Below are 18235 nucleotides of genomic sequence, written 5' to 3'. Positions count from 1 at the left end.
CAAACCAAATCTGGAATCCAGAATAAAACCAAGTAATGAACCAAAGAATCACCAAGCTAGAGTTGACCAACCAAATACCAACTTTATCAAACCAGTAGAGAACCAATTTGATGCCTCTCACAAGTGTCAAAACAAAGCACCCACATGCTTGAATTAAAGTATAACTAAATCATAAATCAGAATTGACCATTGAAATGCCAATTATAGTCACAAACCCAAAGAATCAAAATGCACTGTTATTTGATTGTTGCTGAAAAAAAAAGAATCACAAAGAATTTCCATGTCAAATAACTATAGCAGAATCCAGTAGCAAAAAAAAAAAAAAACACCAACCAGGTGTGTAAACAGAGAACAAACTGTTCGAAAACAAAAACCAACTGATAACTAAACCAGAAATCTTACATTCCAGACATGATTTTCAACGAGTTTCTTTCAGCCTTAGAACCTATAATTTGGGTTAACATAACATTCTAAAAGTCATAAAAAAAAAACTCTCCAAATTGTAGTCTTTGAAAACCAAAACCCCACAAGAAACATAAAACATAAAAAATATGATCTAGATTGTTAACAGCCAGCCTTTCAGACAATTTGGTGAACAAGTTTTAGATAGCCTATTTAATTATAACCTAAACTAAGAAAAATCAGTCTAAAAATTCACACCGTGAATGGATTATGTCTCCAAAAACATTTATCAAACACTTTTATCTAACCAGTCAATTTTTTTGATAATTAAAAGAAATTTATTAATCAGAATGATAAATAGTACAATGTCCCCAAGGAGAGGCACGAGATGCAACCTCTCCAAGCTAGTTAAGTACAACTTTCCAATATACTAGAACAAGTTACGGTGTAGCACAAAAAAGATCCTCCTTGGAAACCCCTTGTTTGGCCAAAGAACAAGCCATAGTATTAGCTGACCTGCTTACCCATTTTACCTCAACTCTCATATTACTGGTTAACCACTTTACTTTTTTGATGAGGTCTTTGCAGCCCCAAATGGTAGCATCCGGGTTTAGAAGCCACCTTGTTACCACCTGAGAGTCCCCTTCAACTAGGAGATGTTCCACCCCAAGCTGGTTAGCAATCTGAATTCCTTGTACAGCAACTAGTATTTCTGCCCTTGTAGAGTCCCCCATTCCCACCAGTCCTAAGAATAAGGAGATGATGTTTCTATCTTTATTCCTCAAGACAACCCCTATACCTGAAGGCCCAGGGTTACCTTGGCTGCTCCCATTAAAATTTAACATGATTACACCTTCTGGAGGTAGATCCCATTCTAACAAACTTCTATTCTTCTTTGTAGAAGTTTTAGCTATTACTAGCCAATTCCTCCACGGGTCATCAAAAGAAACTGGAGAAGGTAATGAGGGGCTTTCTGTGGGAACCAGGAGAGGTGAAAAAGGACCATCCGAATTTGTCCAAAGCCAGTCTAAACCTATTAAACTAAGCTCTCGGGGATTGTTTCAGCCTGTACAAGGCCTTCTTCAAAAGGCAAACTTTCTTTCCTGCTTAAGTTCTATAAAAACCAGGGGGTAACTCCATGTATACTTCCTCTTTCAAGTCTCCGTTGAGGAAAGCATTCTTAACATTCAGTTGAAATAATGGCCATGAGAAGTTTGCAGCAATGGATAGAAGAACTCTGGTAGTGTTCATTTTTGCAACAGGTGCAAAGGTTTCTATGTAGTCTATGCCATAAGTTTGTGTGAATCCCTTTGCAACCAATCTGGCCTTATACCTCTCTATAGTACCATCAACATTATATTTCACAGTAAACACCCATTTGCATCCAACAGATTTCTTCCCTTCAGGCTAGTTAACTAGTTCCCATGTCTTGTTCTTGACAAGAGCATCCATCTCTACTTGCATTGCTTCCTTCCATTCAGGTATCAAAAGAGCTTCTTGCACTTTTCTAGGTATAGGAATTGTAAAACAAGAGTAAACAGAGGAAGAAGAAGAATTTGTTATATTATTCATCAATCTCATATGTATATATACAAGTTACAAATTCTATGTTAGGAAAGAAGACTAATCAAATTCCTACAAATCAGTCCTACAATCAAGGTAAATCATATCTCCCTAGTATTTATTTCCTATTTTAATTATACAGTCTGTAACATCATATCTCCCTAGTATTTACTTCCTATTTTAATTATACAGTCTGTAACACTCCCCCTCAAGCTGGAGCATAGATATTAATCATGCCCAGCTTGTTACAAAGATAATCAACCCTAACCCCATTAAGAGCCTTCGTGAAGATATCTCCCAGTTGTTCTTCTGTTTTCACATAACCTGTGGAAATCAAACCTTGTTGAATCTTTTCACGAATGAAATGGCAATCAATCTCGATATGCTTAGTTCGTTCATGAAAAACAAGATTAGATGCAATGTGAAGAGCAGCTTGGTTATCACACCACAACTTGGCTGGTACTGAAGTTTTAAGACCTACTTCAGTCAGAAGCTGATATATCCACATTATTTCATACACAGACTTGGCCATAGCTCTATATTCTGATTCTGCACTCGAACGTGAGACAACATTCTGCTTCTTGCTTTTCCATGAAACTAGATTCCCTCCAACAAATACACAATAGTCTGAAGTAGACCTTCGATCTTCCTTGGATCCTGCCCAATCAGCATCTGAAAAACATTCAATTCTAGTATGACCATGATTTCCATACAAAATTCCTCGCCCAGGTGCTCCTTTTAAGTAGCACAAAATTTGTTCTACAGTTGTCCAGTGATTAACTGTTGGAGAGGACATGTACTGACTCACCACACTAACTGAATATGCAATATTTGGACGAGTTACAGTAAGATAATTCAACTTTCCAACCAATCTTCTATATCTCTCAGGATCTTCAAATAATTCACCATCTTTTGTGAGCTGCAAGTTAGGAACCATTGGAGTGCTACATGGCTTAGCTCCCAACTTTCCCGTCTCAGACAACAAGTCAAGTACATATTTCCTTTGAGATAAGAATATTCCCTTCTTGCTTCTTGTTACCTCAACACCCAAGAAGTATTTCAACATTCCCAAATCTTTGGTATGAAACCGATGTGGAGAAAGGATTTAAGGGATGAAATCCCTGTACTATCACTCCCTGTAATGACAATATCATCCACATACACAACTAACAAAATGATGCCGGCAGCAGAGTGCTTGAAGAAAACAGAATGATCAGACTTACTTTTCTTCATACCAAAATTCTCGACTGCCTGACTAAACTTTCCAAACCAGGCGCGAAGACTCTGCTTCAACTCGTACAGAGACCTATGAAGATAGCAAATTTTCCCATACTCCCTCTGAGCAACAAAGCCAGGCAGTTGCTCCATATAAACTTCCTCTTGAAAATCCCCATGAAGAAAAGCATTCTTGATGTCTAACTGATGAAGGGGCCAATTATAAGTAGCTGCCATAGAAATAAACAACCTGACAGAAGTAAGTTTAGCAACAGGAGAAAAGGTATCAGAATAATCCACTCCATAAGTCTGAGCATATCCTTTAGCAACAAGACGGGCTTTCAATCGGGCAATGGACCCATTAGGATTGACTTTAACTGTAAACACCCATTTACACCCAATAACCTTCTTATTTGCAGGTAAATTTACCAAGGTCCAAGTACCATTGTCCTCTAAAGCATTCATCTCCTTAATCATAGCATTACGCCATCCAGGGTGAGAAAGGGCTTCTTTAACAGTCTTAGGAATAGAGAGAGAATCAAGAGATGCAATAAAAGAATAAGAAGAGGACGACAAATGATTATAAGACACAAATGAAGATACTGGATAAGTACACTTACGCTTACCTTTACGAAGAGCAATAGGAAGATCATCATTAGAGACTAGTTCTGATGACGAAGGAACATGATCAGTTGAGACTGGATCTGCTGACGAAGGAGCTCGTGCAGGACATGGATCCGGAGGGGTTGGTCGCCGAGAATAAACTTGTACTGTAGGTGGCTTAGGCCTGGCAGGAGTAGATTCAATAGGATGTGAAACAGATGATGTGACAGTATAGATTAACAAATCATCATCCTCCCCCTGACTTAAATGAGGAGTAGATGGAAAGAAAGGTGTATCTTCTAGGAAATTAACATCACCTTACACAAGATATCTGTGAAGAGTAGGACAATAACATCTATACCCTTTTTGAACACGAGAATACCCAAGAAAAACACACTTCAAAGATTTTGGATCTAGTTTGGTAACCTGAGGATGAACATCCCGAACAAAGCATGTACACCCAAATACCCTAGGCTCAATAGGAAACAGTGTTTTATTTAGAAACAGAACATGATAAGGAGTCTTACCCTGAAGGACAGATGAAGACATACGGTTAATCAAAAAACATGTTGTGGAAACTGCATCAGCCCAGAAACGTTTAGGAACCTTCATTTGAAATAACAAAGCTCTTGCAGTTTCAAGAAGGTGTCTATTTTTCCGTTCAGCAACCCCATTTTGAGATGGTGTATCTACATAAGAAGTTTGATGAAGAATGCCATGTTGAAGCATGTAAGTTTGAAAGGATTCTGACAAGTACTCCTTAGCATTATCACTTCTCAATATTTGTACAGAAACATTAAATTGAGTTTTAACTTCAGCACAGAAAGCAGAAAAATGAGAAAACACCTTAGAACGATTTTTCATTAAATATAACCATGTCATACGAGAGTAATCATCAACAAAAGTAACAAAATACTTAAACCCAATTTTGGACTCAACTGGACACGGACCCCAAACATCTGAATGGACTAATTCAAAAGGAGCACTAGCTCGTTTATTGACTCTAGGACTTGAACTAAGATGATGGTGTTTAGCAAACTGACAAGACTCACAATTTAATGATGACAAACTCTGAAATTGAGGACAAATTTGCTTTAACACATGGAGAGAGGGGTGGTCCAACCGACAATGTGCTTCAAAAGGGGTTACAACTCCAGAACAGGCTATGGATCTTGGAACTTGTGTATTAAGGATGTAGAGACCTCCAGACTCATGTCCCTTACCAATAATCTTCTTCGTCGTAAGATCCTGAAATAAACAATAATCAGGAATAAATGAGACACAACAATTAAGGGTATGAGTGAGTTTGCTAACAAAAATTAAATTAAATGATAACTGAGGTAAACTAAGCACAGATGACAAAGGAAGTGATGGTGTTGGACTAATTGTGCCAGACCCAATAACACAAGATGTTGACCCATCTACTAAAGTAACAGGAGAGGTAGATTTATGTGACTAAAAGGTAGAAAACAGACTTGAATTACTTGTCATATGATCTGTAGCTCCAGAATCAATGACTCATTTTGAAGAGGAGGAAACAATACATGTATGGGGTTTACCTGACTCGACGATGGCAGTAATAGGAGTAGATTGAGGTTTCAATGATTCTTGGTACTGAGCAAATTTGGCATATTCATCTGCAGATATCATAACAGACTTCTCAGAAGTATCTGTGGTGGATGCAATATGGGCTGACTGAGTTTTCTTATTCTGCAACTTCCTGCAATCCCGCTTCATATGTCCTGGCTTATGACAGTAATGACACACTCTCTCTCCTGACTCCTGTCCACGAGTATTAGTATTCCTGTCATAGTTACTTGACCTATCATAATTGCTGGATCCTCTACCACTACCACTCCTGTATTGTTGTCTCCCCGATTCAGATGTATTATTGCGGCTAACAAGGGCACTACTAGGCTGAACAGGTGGAGAACTTTCTGTACGAAGGACCCTACTGAAAGCATCTTGTAGAGAAGAGATCTCTGAACTTGAAAGAATCTGAGATTTAGCAATCTCAAATTCAGAAGGTAGGCCAGCTAAAAAACTCATAACAGCCATATTTTCTCGCTGAGCTTGTTGAACAGTCACATCAGTACTAAATGGAAGCAACATATTAAGTTCTTCATATGTTTTCTTGAAATCCATGAAATAGCTTGTAAGAGATCTATCGCCTTTGTCCGCCCTGTAAAAGGCTTTGCACACATCATAAATGCGGGAAATATTCCCCTTTCTGGAGTACAAGAACTCTAGATAGTTCATTAATTCCTTAACAAATCCACAGTGAGTGACTAAACCAACCACCTCACTTTCAATGGAGTTGCGTATCTACAAGAACAAATGAGCATCCTCCCTCAACCTAGACTTTCTCGAGTCATCATTAGGAGGGTCATCAGTCAAATGGTTATCCATAGCAATACTCAGCAAATATAGTTGAACAGTTTTACTCCAATCCAGATAATTAGAGCCATTAAGCTTATGCTCGGTTATTTTTGACATCACTGGAACAACATCCGACATAACTACTGATTTCTTGTCTGCCATAATCTCAAAATTCAAATAAACAGAATATTTTGAACATCGAAAATCAATGGAGCACACCTGTTGAAAACACCGGAATGAATATGCACGTAACAAAGCACAAATATGTGCTATACAGGACGAGGCGAGCCAAAAGATAACGACCGAAAAATTTTCCGGCGACAGACGCGCCTCCACGTGTCGGCGCGTGTGACTGTGGCAGAATCTTCAGGCGGTGCGTGAGACACACACGCAGAGCTGTTGACTGCCGGACTTTGCAGAGACTAGATGCTCTAACTGCTCCAAGGAGGTGACCCGAAACACCCAAAAATTTTCCTCTACCTACTGTTTACTTAGAAAAAAAACGAAAGGGCAGGCAGAGACTAGATGCTCTGATACCATGTAAAACAAGAGTAAACAGAGGAAGAAGAAGAATTTGTTATATTATTCATCAATCTCGTATGTATATATACAAGTTACAAATTCTATGTTAGGAAAGAATATGTTAGGAAAGAAGACTAATCAAATTCCTACAAATCAGTCCTACAATCAAGGTAAATCATATCTCCCTAGTATTTACTTCCTATTTTAATTATACAGTCTGTAACAGGAATAGAAGAAATAGATGCCAAGTAAGATCTGTAGGGTTCTGAGAGGCAATTATAGGAAAGGAACTTGGAGATGTAATGGGCAGTGGATGAGGTGCAACAATGCTTCCCTTTACGAATAGCAATTGGAAGATCAAGGTCATCTGTCGGTGAAGGCTGAACCTCTATAACAGTGGGATCAACAGTGGGAGCAGTAGTAGTGTCTGGATCTGGATCTATAGAAGATGTTGGAACTGGCCTGGATTGTTGTTGAGTACGAGAATCAACCTGCCTCCACCACTTTCTGTGATACACCCTCAACTCCATGCATTTTTGACAACCTTCTTCGCAACTCCCCCCCTCAGTAACCAGGACAGGTAAAGGAACTCTTGGAGCTGGGACTGGAATCCCTTCCTCACTATTCTCCCCCTAAGGATAGTAGGGCAAATCCTCAAAGAAGGTGACATCCATGGACACAAAGTGCTTCCTTGAAACTGGCTCATAACAGTAATATCCCTTTTGATTTTGTGCATACCCAAGGAAAATACACTTAGTGGCTTTGGGATCAAACTTTGAGCAATGAGGTCCAAGGATTTGAACAAAACAAGTACACCCAAAAGTTTTGAGGGGAATAGTGAATAGGTCCTTATCTAGATATAGAAGATTGAACAGGGTTTACATGTTTAGGACCCGTGAAGGAACCCTGTTAATGAGGTATATGGCTGTACGGATTGCATCTCCCCAGAAGCGTATGGGAACATTGGAGTTGACCATGATGCTTCTGGCTACCTCTAAAATATAGTTGAAAACAACCCTCTTGTAGTCTAGAATAGCTTGAGATTAGATACAAAACCAGAAAAAGAACAAGAGAAGCTTAAGAAGTTGAGAGAGGAAGAGAGCTGGCGGCAATGAGAGAATTAGAGAAGAGAGGTTCGAACTTAACCTCCCTCTAACACTCTAAATCATTTTATTAACTTAATCTTTGAAATATTACAAAGGGGCCCTTGGATGGGCAAGAAATTACAAAACAGAGTATATAAGAGTATGGGCCCAGAATAAGGCCCATTACAGAGAAAAAACATTAACACAACATAGAATGACAGCCTATGGGCCATTCGGCCCATCTCCTCTACACTCCCCCTCAAGCTAAGCATAGATGTTAATCATGCCCAGCTTGCCAGTGTCATGCTGAAGCCTTGCCTTGGGAATGCCCTTGGTGAGAAAATCTGCCAATTGTCCTTCAGAAGTGATGAATGGAAGACACACTTCACCCGAAGAGACTCTTTCTCGAATAAAGTGTCTATCAACCTCAATATGCTTAGTCCTATCATGTTGAACTGGGTTGTGGGCAATGTTGATGGCGGCCTGATTATCACAGTACAACATCATTAACTTGTCATGATCAATCCCAAGTTCTTCCATCAATGACCTTAGCCACAACAGTTCAGAGCCTCCATGAGCCATGGTCCTGTGTTCTGTTTCTGCTGAGGATCGGGCCACAACTGATTGTTTCTTGCTCCTCCAAGAGACAACATTACCAGCCACCAGACTTCAATACCCTGAAGTAGATCTTCTGTCATCAATATTGCCAGCCTGGTCAGCATCAGTATAAGCTTCAAGCTTCAGATGACCATGCTTAGTAAATAGAATTCCCTTTCCTGGAGAGCCTTTCAGATAACACAAAATTCGTTCTACAGCTGCCATATGAGTATCTCTGGGAGCATGCATGACCTGGCTAATACAACTGACAGCATATGCAATATCTGGCCGAGTCATGCACAAGTACAGGAATCAAGGACATATTTCCTCTGGGAGATTCATATCAATGGGAGTTGCAGCTGGTCTAGCACCCATCTTTCCAGATTCAGACAACAAATCAAGGACATATTTCCTCTGGGAGATAAGAATCCCATCCTTAGATCTATCAACTTCTATGCCAAGGAAGTATCTCAACTCTCCCAAATCCTTAATCTCAAATTCTGTGTGAAGGAAAGACTTAAGGGCCCGAATGCCTGAGGCATCATCACCAGTTACTATAATGTCATCAACATATACAATGAGATACACTGCTAGAGATCCACTTTTCTTCACAAAGAGAATATGATCTGACTGTGTCTGGACATAGCCGAATCTAACAAGTGCAGCTCTAAACTTCTCAAACCAGACTCTAGGAGACTGTTGTTTGAGTCCATAAAGTGATTTCTTCAACTTGCATACCTTTCCTTGCATATCTTTCCCATACATTCCTGGAGGGAGAGACATATAGACTTCCTCATGTAAATCACCATTCAGAAATGCATTCTTTACATCTAACTGATAAAGAGGCCAATCAAAGTGAGTTGCCAGAGATAGGAGAACCCTCACAGATGTCATCTTGGCAACCGGGGCAAAGGTCTTCAGGTAGTCAATCCCATATGTCTGTGTGTAACCTTTTGCAACCAGTCGGGCCTTGTACCTCTCAATAGTCCCATCAGCCCGGTATTTAATGGTAAAGACCCACTTGCATCCAACAGGATCCTTCCCTTCAGGCAAATCCACCACTTCCCATGTATCATTTTTGTGTAGAGCATCCATTTCAAATTTCATGGCATCTCTCCATTCTGGAATTCCAAGAGCTTCTGATACAGACCTAGGAATAGGGTTAGAAGCAACTGAAGAGAGGTAAGCAAAGTATGAAAGAGAAAGTAGATCATAAGAAAGGTGTTTAGAAATGCAGTGTGCAGTGGGGACATCAAGATCTGGGAATGATGGTTCCAAGGGGGCTGGAGCAGAACCTGTTATCTCATCTGTGATTGGGAGTGTATGAGCCTCATCTGTTGTAAGGGAAACAGCTTGCTCATTTCTGGAACTTTGCCTTTGGTACACTTTTGGATTATGGGTAGGACGATGAGGTAAAGAAATAGGAACACCAAGATAGGGTGAATGAAGTGGTTGATCCTCCTTTGGTTCATTTGGTGAGGATGCAGGCTTGTCAAGAGACTCAACTGGGACAGGAAGAGGAAGAGCAAATACTTGTGACAAACTCTCCCCCTGTTGACAATGTCCTTCCTGAGGGGAACCATAAAAAGGTGAAAGCTCATCAAAGGTAACATCCATAGAGACATGCCAAGTGCTAGTCTTAGGATCAAAACAACAATAACCCTTTTGTGTGGGGGAATAACCAAGGAAAATGCACTTGTGGGCTTTTGGTTCAAACTTATGTCTTTGGGCACTTAGAATGTGAACATAACAAGTACAACCAAACACACGAAGAGGAATCGGAAAAAGATCCCTGTCTGGATGAAGAAGACTGAAGAGGGATTTAAACCCTAAAACCCTAGACGGCATACGGTTTATAAGATAGGTAGCAGTAAGAACAGCATCACCCCAAAATCTTGTAGGAACATGTGAGGCAAACAAAAGGCTTCTTGCAACTTCAACAATATGTCTATTTCTCCTTTCAGCAACTCCATTTTGTTCAGGGGTTCTAACACAAGAGCTTTGGTGAATAACCCCCATGTCAGAGAGATACAAGGATAAGCTCTTTTCAAAGTACTCTTTTGCATTGTCAAATCTGAAAACTTTAATTATGGTATCAAATTGGGTTAAAATAAGCTCATGAAATTGCCTCACAAGTCTTGGAACTTCATCACGGGATTTCATTAGGTATATCCAAGTGAATCTAGAAAAGTCATCAATAAACAGGATGAAATATCTGTAGCCCCCCATGGAAGATAAGTGGTAAGGCCCCCACACATCAGAGTGCACAATATGAAAAGGAAAAGAACATCTTTTATTTCTCAAGGATAATTGTTTCTACAATGCTTTGATAACTGACATGACTCACACTTGAGACTGGACACATTGACTCCCTTAAACAATTCGGGAAGTAAATGACTCAAAGCAGAAAAAGGTAAATGACCAAAACGACAATGACTCAACAAAATTCGACTGACAGACTCCGAAGAAGTAGAACCAAAGGCAACGTTCTTGGGATAATCAAGACATTGGCCAGGAGTGTCGAGCAAGTATATTCCGTTCGCTTCATGGCCACTCCCAATCACCTTTCGAGATTCCAAATCCTGAAACACACAGTGAGAAGGAAAAAAGGTTACACAACAATTCAATGACTTGGTCAAGCTACTTATAGATAATAAATTTGTATTCAATTTAGGTACATGAAGAGTGGAAGATAAGAGTAAGGAGTCTGTAGGCTTGACAGTTCCCTTGCCAGAAATAGGGGCAAGAGAACCATCAGCTAAGGTGATTTTGTCACGACCAGGAAGCAAATCATATGAAACAAACAAAGTGGAAAGGTTGATCATGTGATCAGAAGCACCTGAGTCTATGATCTAAGGGGTCTTGGGATTACCTGAGGTGGATGCATGGTTAGCAGAAGCTCTTATACCTGAATGAGCAAATGCGGTGGTGGCTGAACTTCCATAAGGGTTCGATGATGAAGTTATACCTTCAAGCTGGCTGATCATCTTTCCAAACTTCTCATATTCAGCTTTCTGTACTTGTGGCTGCATGTGCACTTCCTGTCTTTCTACTATCATTCTTCTTCTGGAATCGGATAGGGACAAGACTGGGATGCAATTTCCAGCACTTGTCCTTGGTGTGTTTCGGCTTCTCACAATATTCACACACCACCTCCTTCTTTCCTGTGCCACTGGGAGCTCCTATAACCCATTTGGGTTTAATTCCCATATTTGCAAAATGATCATTGATTCTGACTCCTTGAACCTGCACTTGCCTTCTACTCTCTTCACTACTGACCAAAGCATATGGTTGAGACAATGAAACATCTTCCTTGGACCAAATGTTCTGCTTTGTGATGTCATATTCAGAATTCAGCCCTGCCAGGAACTCAAAGACCATGTACCTTTCAACTAATTTCCTGTATGTTTCAGCATCATTAGGGGTATCCCATGTCACAGCCTCTATCAAATCAATCTCTTGCCATAGAGATTTCAGGGTTGAGAAGTATGCTACAAGTGACTTCTCCCCTTGCCTTAAATTCTTCACATCACTCCTCAGTTTGTAGGCTCTGGCAACATTCAGCTTCTGGGAGTAAGTTTCTGCAACACTATCCCAGATTTCCTTAGCCGAGTTCATCCAAAGATAGTGCTGACTAATCTGTGGCTGCATTGAATTCACAAGCCACCTAATCACTGTATAGTTTTCTTGCATCCATTTCTCATAAGATGGATCATCCTCTGGAAGAGCTTTTTTGCTCCTAGAAATAAAACCCCATTTCCCTCTGCTACAAATATGGATTTTCACTGATTGCGACCATGCCAAGTAGTTGGTCCCATCAAGTTTAACTGTAGTTACAGCCAACATAGAATCGGTTGGGGTTCTCAAAGTCTGTCCATATTCAGCAGCATTCTTGCTTTCAAGGTTCGAGAAATCCATCATGCAAAGGCTCCAATTAGGATTTTAATAAGTTTTCCAAGGTACTGGGGTTCTTGATGAACTTAGTTTGAGCTGAATCGGCAACAACAACCAGCTCACAGAATCAGTTCAGTCTTGATAACTGTGATAGTCCAGCTCGGTGGCAACTCTTTCCAAAGTAAGAAATACTATTTCAGCCTTCAAGGAACAACCAGCAAACCCCCAAACACAAAGTATTCCAGGTCCCCAACAACCGTTGTCCCAAAGAAAGAGAGAAAAAGTCCACAGTCCTTAAGAGGCCTTTTGTCAAACACTCTGTGTGCAGTAGTTAACAGCCTATTGTTAACTAGTAGAAACCACTTCAATAGTGTTCCGTATAAGTCCAAGAAAAAGGCTGGGCTGAAATTGAGACTAGTACCACTTACTCCAAATCAGTTTCAGCAGCTTGGCAGTCCAATAACAGCCAAACTGCTCTCCAAAATAACCCAGAAATTTCTGAGTTGAATCAGTCCAGCAACAGTAAGGCAGAATGGAGGAGGGTTTTGAATGCTTTAACAGCCCTCCCAAGCAACGAAAATAACCCAACAAAAACTGAGAAAACTTACAGTAAGAGAATCTCTGATTTGAACTTCAAACCAGGCCGAACCAAGTGTGTAGAGACTTGGGCACCCTCCAATGACCTCCAAGAACCAAGCGAATGACTTTAAGCTTTCAGCCCTAGAACCTCCTCATGCAGTTGGCTGAACTAGAACCACATGAGGGGCACGCCAAGCTCTGGCTTGCTCTGATACCAAGTTGAAAACAGCCCTCTTGTAGTCTAGAACAGCTTGAGATTAGATACAAAACCAGAAAAAGAACAAGAGAAGCTTAAGAAGTTGAGAGAGGAAGAGAGCTGGCGGCAATGAGAGAGTTAGAGAAGAGAGGTTCAAACTTAACCTCCCTCTAACACTCTAAATCATTTTATTAACTTAATCTTTGAAATATTACAGAGGGGCCCTTGGATGGGCAAGAAATTACAAAACAGAGTATATAAGAGTATGGGCCCAGAATAAGGCCCATTATAGAGAAAAAACATAAACATAACATAGAATGACAGCCTATGGGCCATTCGGCCCATCTTCTCTACAAATATGTCTGTGTTTTTCTCTCAGCAACCCCGTTTTGCTGAGATGTGTGAGGATAGGTGCTCTGATGAATGATCCCATGATCAAGGAGATAGGATGCCAAGAGTTTTGCAAAGTATTCTTTGGCATTAGCAGATCTAAGAATCTTGATCTTTGTTTCAAATTGAGTTAGGATCATCTGATGGAAAGCTTGGATCAAAAAGGGGACCTCATCTCGAGAGTGCATAAGATAGACTCATGAAAAATGGGTATAGTCATCAACAAATAATAAAAAATATTTGTACCCCCCCATGGTAGGAGTATGGTAGGGCCCCCAAACATCGATATGCACAATCTCAAAAGGAAGATTGCTTCTTTTATTACTTAAAGGATAAGATGATCTACTATGTTTTGCAAGTCCACAACTTTCACATTTTAACCCAGACACTTCTATTGACTCAAACAAGTTTGGAAAAAGACTCTTTAAAGACCCAAAAGATAAATGACCTAAGCGGTTGTGCCAAAGCGTAATCTTACTACAAGACAGAGAAACAAACAATTTCCCTGCTTCACTCTACTCCCCCTGTGAATGTTCCAGCAGGTAGACTCCATTCATCTCACGACTAATCCCAATCACCTTCTTCATTTCCAGATCCTGAAAAATACATTGATTAGGGAAAAAAGTTACCGAACAGTTTTGATTTTTAGTTATACTACTAATTGAAAGTAAATTAGCACTAAGCTTGGGAACATGCAAAGCTGAGGATAGGGTGATGGTATCTGATAATCTGATGTCTCCCTTGCCAGAAATTGGTACAAGAGATCCATCAGCAATAGAAACTTTGTCTCTCCCAGAGGATAAACAATTGGTGCTAAGTAGAGTAGATATGCTGGTCATATGATCTAAAGCACCTGAATTTATTACCCAGGAAGGTCTAGTATTACCTCGGACAGAAGCATGACAAGTAGTAGCTCTTGTACCTGTATGAGCAAGGGCTGAAGTAGGTTGTTGAGCTGATGTAGGCTGAGCTGAATTACTAAATTCATTTTCTAGTTGAGTTAGAGCATCTCGAACTGCAGCTAGGGTATCTAGAGTGTTGAGTGGCCCGGTTTTATTTTAGTTTGTCTTTATTTAGTTAGGAAGTTGTTGGGCCTAGGCCCATTAGTTTATATTTTTTAAAGTTGTGACTGTTCAGTTTTAGAAGCCGCCCTACTAAGGGCATCCTTGTAATATCTCATCTTTAAGTTAATTATAAATATAATGAGAGGTAGGCGGCTAGGGTTAACTTTCTCACAATCCTAGTTGACCTCCTACTCTTTTCTTCTTCTTCTTCCTTCTCTACTACTGAAATCTTGACCTTCCCCCTCTTTCTCTCACAAGAAGCTTGACTGAATCAACAAATAGTGATTTCTACTTGGTATCAGAGCAGGCCAAAGGTTCTTGAAGTTGTTCTCTCATGCAGCCCTAGATCGGCCGACTGCATGATGATTTAAGAGGCTGATCGAAGCTCTCAGGTAAGCCCAGTTTTTGGATTTTCTTGATGGATCTATGTGCCCTATAACTGGTCTAGGGTTTCTCATCAGAATCAGGAAAAACTGGAGAAAGGGGAAGAGTCTTGTTTTTGTTGGACTCTTCATTTTTGACCTAGGAAGTGGCGCCCTAATTTTTTAGGGTTCCTTGGAGTTTTTTGTAAGGGGCGGTTCAAGTCCTGCCTGGTTTGGAGGCTTCTAGAGAGGGCGGCTGCCTCTTCTCTCTCTTCTTCCATCCTACAAAAAAGGAATCTTTTGTGGGAAGAAAGTCCAGGACACCAAGAAAGTGTTGTTGGTTCCAGAAGGTGCTTTGTTTGATCTTGCTGCAAGTTTTAGTTATTTTCTTTACCTTTTTCGAGAAGTATGGAGGGCCACATAGTTGAAAATAAGCCCAGGAGTGAAATGGGACCAGTGGGAGGAGGTGCTGGAGACCCCTTCAGGGCTAGGACCATTACTACAGTTAGGTTGGATGGTGCAAATTACTTGGAATGGTCACAATCTACAAAGATGGCCATTGGTGCTCGTGGGAAATTAGGGTACATCACTGGTGAAGAGGTGAAACCCGAAACTAGCAACTCCCGGTGGGTGCAGGAGAGTTATATGGTAATGACTTGGTTGTGTAATTCCATGTTGCCACATATAAGTAAAAATTTTTTATGGGCAAATACGGCTAAGGAGATATGGGATGGGGTTGCAGAAACCTATTCACAATGGGAGAATGTTGCTAGGGCTTATCAACTGAGAAATCAGATTATTGCTACAAGGCAAGGAGATAGATTTGTTGCAGCCTATTTTTCGGTCCTTAAAACCCTGTGGCAGGAGATTGACCATTTAGAGACATTTGCTTGGGAAACCACTAAGGATGCAACTACCTATCAGAAACATCTAGAGAAGTATAGGGTGTTTGAATTCCTTGCTGGCCTTAATCCTGAGTATGATATTGCATGACAGCATCTTCTTTCCAGGGACAGTGTCACTCTCTCCCAAGCATATGCCTTTGTGTCAGGGGAGGAGTGCAGGAGGGATGTGATGATGAAAAACCTCATTTTTGATCAGTCTGCCATGGTAAGTGCAGTGAAACCTAAACAAAGTGGCAGTGAAATCAAGAAAGAAGACAAAAGAGATATGATCTGTGACTACTGTAAGAAGCCTAAACATACAAGAGATACTTGCTGGAAGCTTTGCCCACATCTTGTGCCGACTAGATTGAAGAATAAGAAGGGAAACGCACACGTGGCAGTTACTGGTGACACTCCGGCCCCTCCTACTACAGCTGCTCTGGAGTCTGTTGCAGCTGTTGCAGTAAGGGCCGAACTTGAGAGGTATGGGCTACTTCTGAACCAGCGGGATACAGCCAGTTTCAGTTCAACCGCAAGCGGACAGCAAGGTACAGGTGGCACTGGTGGAGTCCACTCTGCCTCCTTTGCTCACACAGGTAGTTCACATGCCACTGCACATTATGTTTCCACTTCATGTAAGGAGGGACCTCCTCGGATTATAGATTCTGGAGCCTCAGAGCACATGACCCATAGTTCCACTATTTTTTTCTTCTTACCAGCTCTGTTCTAGCAGAGACAGGGTCTCCACAGCTAATGGATCCCATGTTCCTATTGCTGGGAAGGGATCTGTCAAGATTAGTGATTCTATTTGTCTACCCTTTGTCCTTCATGTTCCTAGATTGAGTACTAATTTGTTATTTGTTAGTAGTTTGACTAAAAACCTGAACTGCTCAGTATTTTTTTCTCCTGGACGTTGTATTTTGCAAGATCTGGATTCAAAGAGGACGATTGGGAGTGGTCGTAAAGTGAATGGAACCTACCTCCTAGATGTACTTCCTCCTCATCAGAGTCATCATGTCAGCAGGGATAGTGAGTTAGGATCTGTGAGTCAAATTATGCTTTGGCATAATCGTTTGGGTCGTTTACCTTTTTCTTCTTTGAGTTCTTTGTTCCCAAAACTTTTTGAGTCTGTTAGTCTGTCAAGTCTGGAGTGTGAAGGTTTTCAACTTGGAAAGCATTGTAGACATTCATTTAAACCTAGTAATAAAAGATGTTCTTCTTCTTTTGATGTTATTCATTCGGATGTGTGGGGCCCTTACCATGTTCCTTCTATGGGAGGCTATCGCAAATTTCTCTTATTTGTGGATGATTTCTCTCGATACTCTTTGATTTACTTGATGAAATCCCGCGATGAGATACCATCCTTGGTGAGGCAATTTCATCAGATGGTACTAACACAATTTGGAACAAGGATAAAGGTGTTCAAATCTGACAATGCCAGGGAATATTTTGAAAGATGTCTTGCCTCATATCTGTTAGAATATGGTGTTGTCCATCAGAGCAGTTGCCCCTACAGTCCACAGTAGAATGGTGTTGCAAAAAGGAAGAACAGACACATTGTTGAGACTGCAAGAAGCATGATGATCACATCTACAGTTCCGGTTCATTTTTGGGGTGATGCAGTTCTCACAGCAGTATATCTGATTAACAGGGTACCCTCTCGTATACTTGGATTCAACACTCCATTCAGTCTTCTTTTTCCTCAAGGGGAGATGTTTCATATTCCTCTTAGGGTGTTTGGGTGTGTCTGCTTTGCACATATCCTTGGTCCTCACCGCTCGAAGCTTGATCCCAAGGCAAAGAAGTGTGTCTTCATTGGATATGCAGAGAATCAGAAAGGGTACAGCTGCTATGATCCAGTCTCTGCCGATATATTACCATGGATGTCACCTTTTTTGAATCCACGTACTTCTTCTCAAAGAATCCTTCTCAGGGGGAGTGTTTTGGGGAAGTAAGTCAGCAATCTATTCCTCTCCCAGTTCCAGTCCCAGTGTCTACTCCTATGCTTGACCACCACCCTGTGGCACCTACCTTGCCACCTCCTTTGCGTTCTGTTTCTCAGCATTACTCACGATAGAGACTTCACAAGGCAGTTGATTCCACTACAGCAGAACTCACACCACTTCCTGTCGATCCCTTGGAGACTCTAGATTCGGCTGACATGGATTCAAGTATTCCTCTTGGTCCCACTACTATTTTAGTTCCCATTGATCCTACTAACTCTGTTACAGATAGCCTTGATCTTCCTATTTCTCTCAGAAAAGGGAAGAGAAAGTGTACTGCTCATTGTATTTCATAGTATTTATCCTACAGTGGACTTTTTCCTTCCTACCGTGCTTTTCTCTCCTCTCTTGATTCAGTGTCTATACCCAAGGGTGTTAGTGAGGCTCTCTCCAAACCTGAGTGGAAGACAACTATGCAGGAAGAGATGGAAGCTTTGATTAAGAATCAGACATGGGACATTGTGGACCTACCAGAAGGCAAAGAGACAGTTGGATAC

General features: G+C 40.8%; 1 protein-coding gene across 4 annotated transcripts in view; it reads left to right on the top strand.

Annotated features, from left to right (window-relative positions):
• LOC104590729 (putative leucine-rich repeat receptor-like serine/threonine-protein kinase At3g14840) overlaps positions 1-18235 on the top strand; it is a 74482-nt gene that overhangs the window by 30489 nt on the left and 25758 nt on the right. The window lies entirely within an intron of this gene.

This window comes from Nelumbo nucifera, chromosome 3 (genome assembly GCF_055504915.1).
Source record: "Nelumbo nucifera cultivar China Antique chromosome 3, China Antique-T2T, whole genome shotgun sequence".
In the NCBI taxonomy this organism is placed as follows: domain Eukaryota; kingdom Viridiplantae; phylum Streptophyta; class Magnoliopsida; order Proteales; family Nelumbonaceae; genus Nelumbo; species Nelumbo nucifera.
Note: the sequence above shows the minus strand (reverse complement) of the source record. Positions and strands in the feature narration are given on the sequence as shown.